The sequence below is a fragment of the Schistocerca americana genome, chromosome 2 (genome assembly GCF_021461395.2).
Source record: "Schistocerca americana isolate TAMUIC-IGC-003095 chromosome 2, iqSchAmer2.1, whole genome shotgun sequence".
NCBI classification, from domain to species: domain Eukaryota; kingdom Metazoa; phylum Arthropoda; class Insecta; order Orthoptera; family Acrididae; genus Schistocerca; species Schistocerca americana.
In genome coordinates this window covers 614,265,910-614,275,157 of record NC_060120.1, presented here as the reverse complement: position 1 = coordinate 614,275,157, position 9,248 = coordinate 614,265,910, and positions in this window count along the sequence as shown.

The window sequence follows — 9,248 nt, the reverse complement described above, 5'->3', positions numbered from 1 at the left end:
CACTTGTCCACTTGTAGGGCAGATGGACAAAGCCAGACTCCCTATCCCCACATTCAAGTTTCAGCTCCACATTGCTGTTTCTGAGAATCTTGTTCCCAGGCACAGAGGCATAACAATCTGCTCTTTTTCTTGGTCACTTATGTCGGCAGACTTCCTCATTTGCAGCCTGTAACATCACTAGAACAGTTCTTTTGTTTAACTTTCCATTCCCACTTTTTATGTAGGAGACTGGGCTGGTTGAAGGCATTCAGCGTGCCCTTTGCAACCAGAAGAGGTTTCACACTTTTTGTTCGATTTTGTTACATTTTTAGTTTGATTAAATTGAAAGTTAATTTTTCGATAATTTTCATTCACTGTCTATTTGGCAATGTTACATTTACATTTTTGTCATTAATTAGAATTAACCTATTACTTGATTGTGACAGTCAAGTTTAGATATGTTAGTTAATTCGGATGTATTATGCATACATAACTTTAGGTATTAGTAATTTCAATAGTTGATATGGAAGTATTATATATTATACAAATTAAGATTCTGATCATCTTCTAATGGGAGAGTGTGGCGGGTTACAGTGATATAGATGTGGGTATGAATGATGTTACATACAGACATAGGCACTGGTTGATTAATAGGCAAGACAAATAAGGTGACATAGATGAAAGCATACACTTGGGTTATTTTACATGCATTCATTAGTACTAGTGGATTTATGGGGCAAACAGGAGCAGGACAAACTAGACTGCGGCATTCAACTGTGGGAGATGTTAGTGGGCATATTCCGGGCGTTTCCTCTATGGGTCATTTTCTCTGGTGTTTCAACAGATCTTTGCAACTTCGTTTTTGCAACGTGTAGCTGGAGTCAGCACAAGCAAATCCTGTTCGACAAGTCTCTCATTCGACGCCCAGCGTCGACGAAAGCGTCGGCTTGTTCCCATTACAGACAAAACGATTGTTCAATCAGAATTTTATGTGCCCATTCGCTATAGTGGGCCCAAGTTAGTCTAGAGCGTTACTCGTTTTATCGGTATGTATTAACAGGAACATTAAATACGAAGAATAGTCAATGCTCCAGCAGCAACTGAACAGCGCTTCTGCATTGCAGTAGCATTCAGCACAGGTCAAAGCGGTGGTGTCACTGTGGAGTTATTGTTAATCTTCGTGTTTTACTGCACCTCTTAATACACGTCGATAAAAAGAATATCACACTAAATTGCTCTGTCGAATGAGCACGCAAAATTCCTCTTTAAAACTCATTTTGTTTGTAATGGGAAAAAACCGTCGCTTTCCATCGGTGCTGGGCGTTGCATGAAAGACATGGTGGGCAGTATTTATTTGGACTGACTCCAGCAAATGTTGCAAAAACAAAATTGCAAATATCTGCCGAAAAACCGGTGAAACGCACCTGACGACTCTTAGATACCCTGCATATGGAGGGATGTGGGATTTGGATAGTGTAAGGGTAACAGTTCGATGGTGAACACTTCTTGGAGCATGTATCCACATGCTATGCATGTGGTGCAACAATTTTTGTGGTTCTTGTGCATTTGATGGAGTGTTATACTTACGTCTAATGATGCCTAGCTTTTCCTTGTTGTTTGGATCAACCATGGATGCAATGGATGTTGGGTCGTTCTTGTATGTGTAAGTGTGGTGATTGTGTTTCGTTTTGTGCGAGTCATTGTAATGCTATGTTGACGTTCTTGTGCACATGTGCTGTGTTTTGTGTTACTGCCTTACCTGGATGGGTGTATTTGTGCTTTGGGCATCTGCATGATGATGGTGGTGTAGTGATAACGTCTTCCATATATTCTCTGTATGGAAGGAGGTGGCGTCCATATCTAGCACCCAGTTTAACAAGAAGATTCTATATAAGTTCGATTCTGGTTATTGCATAGACATCACCACTAGTGGTTAGTAGGTGTAGTCTGCTAAACAGAAATCGCTGTCCCATGCGTACGGTTTAATTTAGGATTTTGGTATGTCTGCCAGAGGGGCGTTGGCATACTCAAAAATCAGGCATGTGAATGTTTCATGAGTGTGTTGCTGCTCATGTGGAGCAGCAGCGGATGCAGTCCTAGACCTGTCTTATTAGTTTTTCCCAAAGTCTGGCCTTGTTGAGAATCTGTTATATGGGGGTGCATAAGTGCATCTGTATGTGTCTGCCTCGGTAGCTGCACGGCCAGCATAGCAGACTGCTAACTGAAGGGGCTCGGGTTTGATTCCCGTCCAGGTCGGAGTGTTTTTTCTGCTCGAGGACTGGTTGTTGTGTTGTCCTTACTTTTGTATCATAACTATTGACGCTCCAAACTTGAGATGGCTCTATGGATACGTCCAGAAAGCCAAATTTTGTCTGGATTCGCCCCAAGGTGTGGTGTCTTTGAGCCTGAGTGGTGTAGCCCAAAGGGTTGAGCATATGTCTCTTTTCTCCTACTAGCGCTTTTTGGTTAGTTTCTTGTGGCGGAATAGCACTGTTCCTTGTTTGGCGGAGTTAGGACGAATTCGCCATTTAGATTTCCTGTTGGGTATAAAAAGTACAGGAGAATGAACGTAATTGCACCTTGGGGGATATGTGACTCGAACTAAAGGTTTCCAATATTTTACCAGCAACCTGGACACTGGATGTTCGGTCTTTGATACGATTTTGTATTAGGCGTGTCTTTTTAGTTGGAAAGTCGAATTTGAGCTGCTTATGTAGTAGTGAAATAGTTTGTCCAGGAACACTGCTACTGCACAGTGCCCCATGTTGGTGCCTTGTTACATTGTTCATCAATGTAAAAGTTTGCAAAACTAAAAAAAAGTGTGGTAACCTTTGACTACAATATCAGTGAGTCGCAGTTGGAATTGGTTGACTCGTAGAAGTGCCTGGGTTGGATAAAAACTAGTGATAACACCATTATAATCCACATCCAACTTCACAGAGAGACATTCATTGTACTACACACACTCAATGTAAATGCCCCATATCTTGACCACTAGTGTGTCCCAAAAATTCGAAGTAGTTTTTATTTGAACGCATACCTTCTTAATTTATTTCTACGATGCCAAAATAACTATGTGTAAAATTTCAGAACCTTAGGATGTTGGTAACCCATGCGGACTTGCATTGAAACATGTCAGGTTGGCTGCACTTGGTAAGAAAGGCGAAGGCGCGCGCCCTCGTGTCGGTGTGTCTAACAATGTTAGTCTAAATTGTTAACAGTAAGTGAAAATGTCAGTGGAATTACGTAGTAGTTCTAAAACGCGTATATTTTTAACAGTAGCGGTAAAACATCAGATAAAAAGTTCAAAATTGCCTTCTAATGGACAAGTTCTAGAAGTTTTATTTTATAATATCCGGGAAGTGAATTTAACTGTCATTGAAAGTGCAAATCTCACTATTCGGGAATGTATGATCTTTTGGGAAAAGGCGCGTGTACCTACCAGATCTGTACATAATTGTGTGAAGAAATTAGTGAACCTACACCCCTGGAAATGGAAAAAAGAACACATTGACACCGGTGTGTCAGACCCACCATACTTGCTCCGGACACTGCGAGAGGGCTGTACAAGCAATGATCACACACACGGCACAGCGGACACACCAGGAACCGCGGTGTCGGCCGTCGAATGGCGCTAGCTGCGCAGCATTTGTGCACCGCCGCCGTCAGTGTCAGCCAGTTTGCCGTGGCATACGGAGCTCCATCGCAGTCTTTAACACTGGTAGCATGCCGCGACAGCGTGGACGTGAACCGTATGTGCAGTTGACGGACTTTGAGCGAGGTCGTATAGTGGGCATGCGGGAGGCCGGGTGGACGTACCGCCGAATTGCTCAACACGTGGGGCGTGAGGTCTCCACAGTACATCGATGTTGTCGCCAGTGGTCGGCGGAAGGTGCACGTGCCCGTCGACCTGGGACCGGACCGCAGCGACGCACGGATGCACGCCAAGACCGTAGGATCCTACGCAGTGCCGTAGGGGACCGCACCGCCACTTGCCAGCAAATTAGGGACACTGTTGCTCCTGGGGTATCGGCGAGGACCATTCGCAACTGTCTCCATGAAGCTGGGCTACGGTCCCGCACACCGTTAGGCCGTCTTCCGCTCACGCCCCAACATCGTGCAGCCCGCCTCCAGTGGTGTCGCGACAGGCGTGAATGGAGGGACGAATGGAGACGTGTCGTCTTCAGCGATGAGAGTCGCTTCTGCCTTGGTGCCAATGATGGTCGTATGCGTGTTTGGCGCCGTGCAGGTGAGCGCCACAATCAGGACTGCATACGACCGAGGCACACAGGGCCAACACCCGGCATCATGGTGTGGGGAGCGATCTCCTACACTGGCCGTACACCACTGGTGATCGTCGAGGGGACACTGAATAGTGCACGGTACATCCAAACCGTCATCGAACCCATCGTTCTACCATTCCTAGACCGGCAAGGGAACTTGCTGTTCCAACAGGACAATGCACGTCCGCATGTATCCCGTGCCACCCAACGTGCTCTAGAAGGTGTAAGTCAACTACCCTGGCCAGCAAGATCTCCGGATCTGTCCCCCATTGAGCATGTTTGGGACTGGATGAAGCGTCGTCTCACGCGGTCTGCACGTCCAGCACGAACGCTGGTCCAACTGAGGCGCCAGGTGGAAATGGCATGGCAAGCCGTTCCACAGGACTACATCCAGCATCTCTACGATCGTCTCCATGGGAGAATAGCAGCCTGCATTGCTGCGAAAGGTGGATATACACTGTACTAGTGCCGACATTGTGCATGTTCTGTTGCCTGTGTCTATGTGCCTGTGGTTCTGTCAGTGTGATCATGTGATGTATCTGACCCCAGGAATGTGTCAATAAAGTTTCCCCTTCCTGGGACAATGAATTCACGGTGTTCTTATTTCAATTTCCAGGAGTGTATATCAGGTGTGGAGGGAGTTGCAAAAAAAAAAAAAAAAAAAAAATGCACAAAAAACCCAAAACGTATTCGAGCAGCGCCGACAAGAGTTTGTCAACAAGTTGGATGATCTGTTCGACATTGCACACGCCGAATGAAAATAATTTTAATGAAGATAAAATCTTGTTACAGTGACAGAGAGAGTCAGGTCGGCCTGGTAACTTGGCTGGAGTGGACAAGAAACTGGCTAATAAAAAGAGGAAAGGTCGCCATCAGAACTATTGAGGAAGAAATCCGACGTAGTAAATATTTTTCCACGTTCAAGCTCCTTCGACAGCATTACAAAATGACTCATCTTCAGATTGTAATGAAAATGAGATGTGTTTGCAAAAAAATTTCCCAACTGTGATTGAGAACATAAAATCTGGAAGCAGTAAAACAACTTTGCGGAAAAATTTCATTACTCCAAAATTAGTAGCAGCGCTTGATAGGTGTCAGTTGAGTGTGAGAGATTCAGTGTGTATTCTTGAAGCTACCACTGAGGCACTTTGATATAATACTGATGAATTTCCTATAAGTAAGTCCTCGATTCAAAGAATTCGTACAGAGAAACGGAAAGAGCGTGTGGAAGCTCTAAAAGTTAATTTTCAAAACGAGGTACCACATGCTGTGTTTGGGATGGCAAACTGTTGCCTGCTACACATGATCGGGAATCAAAAGAAGAACGTCTTCCGATAGTTATTTCATACAGAAATAAAAAGCAACTTATTGCTGTGCCAAGGTTGGAAAACTCTTCAGGATGTGAACAGGCGAAAGCTGTTTGGAACGTGATTGTGGACTCGAATCTCGAAGACGTAGTGCAGTTTCTTTGTTGTGATACTACGGCTTCAATACAGGTCGTATCAATGGTGCCTGTGTGCTACATGAGCAGACACTTAACAGAAATGTCATTTTTTTCCTTGTCGCCACCACGTGTGTGAACTAGTGTTAAAAAACGTGTTGCAGGTAAAAATCAGTTCAGTGACAACAAGTCCTTGAATTCCACACTTCAAAAAGTTCCGAGATAACTGGAAAAGTGTAGATCCAGATAACATACAGTGCTGCAAAGAAAAAGTCGCAGTGCACCTGACTGTTTGAGAAATTGACAATCTGCTTTAGTTTTACCGCACTGAACTGACTATAGAGATATTCAGAGATGATTACCGAGAGTTGATAGAGCTTTCTGTTATATTTTTAAGTGGCGATACAGACAGAAAATTCAAGATACGGCCTCCAGGTGCCATAGACCAAGCTCGATGGATGGCGAGAGCTATATATTCCCTAAAAATATCATTACCTTGCGCTCAGTTAAAAATTTCGAACAAGGAGAAGGTAGCGCTCTTTGACGTTTGCCTGTTCATCGTGACATCCTACGTCAAGCCATGGCTTCAGTGTATTTTGGCAGTAAAGGCACCCTACCAAGATTTGTTCTTTTTGAAATCAATGAAGGCATACGGAAAAATAGATAAAGACATCTCAAAAGCAGCTCTACAAGAGATAAGCCAGCATTTATGGTCTTTGACTGATGAAGTTTATGCTAACCGTTACATCCCTTCGAAGGAAGAGCTTTGCGGTCCATTGTATGGTGAGTTAAATAAATGAATAGAGACGTTGTTTCTTTAGTTTTCTGTTTACATCCCAATTTTGTTAACTGGTTTGCTCTCTTTACAGAGAAAAACATCTACGACTTCATTTCAGTCAGAAGCAAGTCATTGTTCCATCGTCTTAGAATTGAAGGCAGTTATCTCCACGAATGTCCTGCCATGTGGTCAAACAATGCTTCCTTTCAAGAAACCAGAAAGAAGGTTTCAGCACTGAGAGCAGTGAATGATACAGCTAAAAGAGCGGTCAAGTTGATGCAAGACTTTCATGGTTTAATTTCGGTTGAGGAGGAACAAAAACAATTTTTGTTACGTTGCGTACAAGGACACCGAAAGATTTATCCTGACTGCAGAAAACAAACTTCGAAACGAAAATTTCGATACTAATGTTTTTACATGTTAAATAGTGAATAAATTCGATTTGGGCAATTTGGTGTTTTATTTACCAAACAATCATTAAGTTCCACAATCCCTCCACTTCCTTATAACAAAAGTTTTCAAGTCTCATTTTTAGCGTCAAGTCGGCACGTGTTATAATAATTTAACTGTAATAATATTTAGTATATGAGTTATTAAGGTCAAATAGAAAAAAATAGAGGGTATGCGTTTTCGATTTCACGAAAAAAAAATCCCCATTATATCTTGGGACACCCTATTGATCACCTTCCCCCCCACACACGGAAGGCGTCGTACACTGTCAGTGCGTCCATCTCTGTCGATGTCTCACAAGGATCTAGCTATGCCACAGATGATATCGTCTCTTCTGTTGTAGCACATGTGAGAGGAGGTTCCTTCATTTTTGAACAGTTCATAATAATATGAACTCATATCAGGTGAATATGGTAATGTTCTAGTATCTCCCACCCCCATGTTAGCAGGTGCTCCTGCAAAGAATTCACTATGTGCATTGCCTTGAAGCATGGTGGGATGTAGTGCCAGAAGGTGATGTCGCTTTCTTCTCAGTTCGGGACGAAGGTGATGTCACAAGGAAAAGCAGTAGTAAGATGCAGTGACGGTCTGCCCTGTGATGCAGGATTAACCCACGGATATTGTAAGCCACAGTAAGCATCACTTTGGTACCAGATGGTTCAAGGCGCACGCTCTGTGGGTGAGCAGAACCAGGGTATTCACTGAGCTGATCCTGAATGACATCCCTGCCATCCTGAAACACTTTTACCCATTGCGCCGTCGTATATGGCAACGCTGCATCACCACACCCCTCATATAGTCCCTGAAAACATTATTGTGCATTCAGACCATGAGCAAGTGCAGTCTTCATTCATGCACATTTTAAATGTTTCCTAAAAAGACTGTTAGGGCACCTGAACTAGCCTGCCACACTTTCAGACAGTACGCACTGCAACTGACTCAAACACAGCCATCGCTGCTCACTGCATTTCTTCAATTGACCTCCTGCTATCAGCTACATAATGTGCATGCTGTTGGATGCTCATCCTTCATGTTATGGCAGTGTTGCCACTATTTTTATCCAGTCCTAGTACCTGGCTGTAACAGTTTATAGGGTTATGAAGTGAAATGATCCCATAGCTTCAGGTGTAGGTAAAACAGGTCACAAATTGTAGTTCATTGGTAGAATACTAGCCAAATGCAGTCTACAAAGGAGACTGCATACAGAACACTCCTACAAGCCATCCTACAATATTGCTCAAGCGTTTAGGACCACATACCAAATAGGACAAACAGGGGATACAGTTAGTATACAAAAAAGGGTAACACGAGTGGTCACAAATTCGTTTGACCCATGGGAGAAAGTCACAAAAGTACTGGAAGAACTGAACAGGCAGATGCTTGAAGACAGATGCAAAACTATCTTGTGAAAAACTAATCAGAAAGTTCCTAGAAGCAACTTTAAGTGATGAATCTAGGAAAGTATTACAGCCTCTACATATTGCTCCGACAGGGACCATAAAAACAAGGTTATAGTGATCACAGCATGGAATGGATGAAAACCTCAGTAACTGGTACAATAGGACCCTCTGCCATGCACTTCACAGTGGTTTGCAAAATATAGATGTGTATCTTGGTCAGCTTAAATGGTGCACCGCTGGTGCTGTGATGGCACCAGAAACCTATTTAAATAGGAGTAGGGGAGGGGGAGAGGAACAGCTGCTTTCTTTTTCTATGTATACTAGTGTCCAAAAGATAAGCCTAATTGCGAAAACACGGAAATGAAAAGAGAAAAGGCGTTCTATCATCCAACATCACTGAAAATATTTACCAACAAACCTTACTTGTTTGCCCTGAATAGGAAAGGAGTACTCTGTGCTGAAAATAGCAGCACAACTGAAAGGTAAACACAGACAGCCAATACATGTCTCAGTCTTGTTTGTCCAGTCATAGTGAGCAGAGTGTAATCTCTTAGTCAAACAACTAAATGTGACAAAGACGCCGTTTGGACCCTGTTTTGCAGAGTACAATATTCTGCTGCTTGGAAGAAGGCCAAAGTCTCATTATCCTTGCATGTTCTACAAAGTGTCATTTCGAGGTTTTAGCGACGGTTCCGAGAGACAGAAGATGTTACCTGTAGGCCAGTATAATGTCGTCCATGAATAGCTACCCACAGCAGGACTGATATCTGGCCATAACTGTCCAACGAAATCGGAGTACACCTGCAAGACAGTTGACTGTATGGCTTGCAACTGCCTCAGAGATTGCTATGTCCCGACAAACAATGTATGAAAGGTTCAGAACAGCAGAGCTGTTTGTCAGACGTCCATCTGTGTGC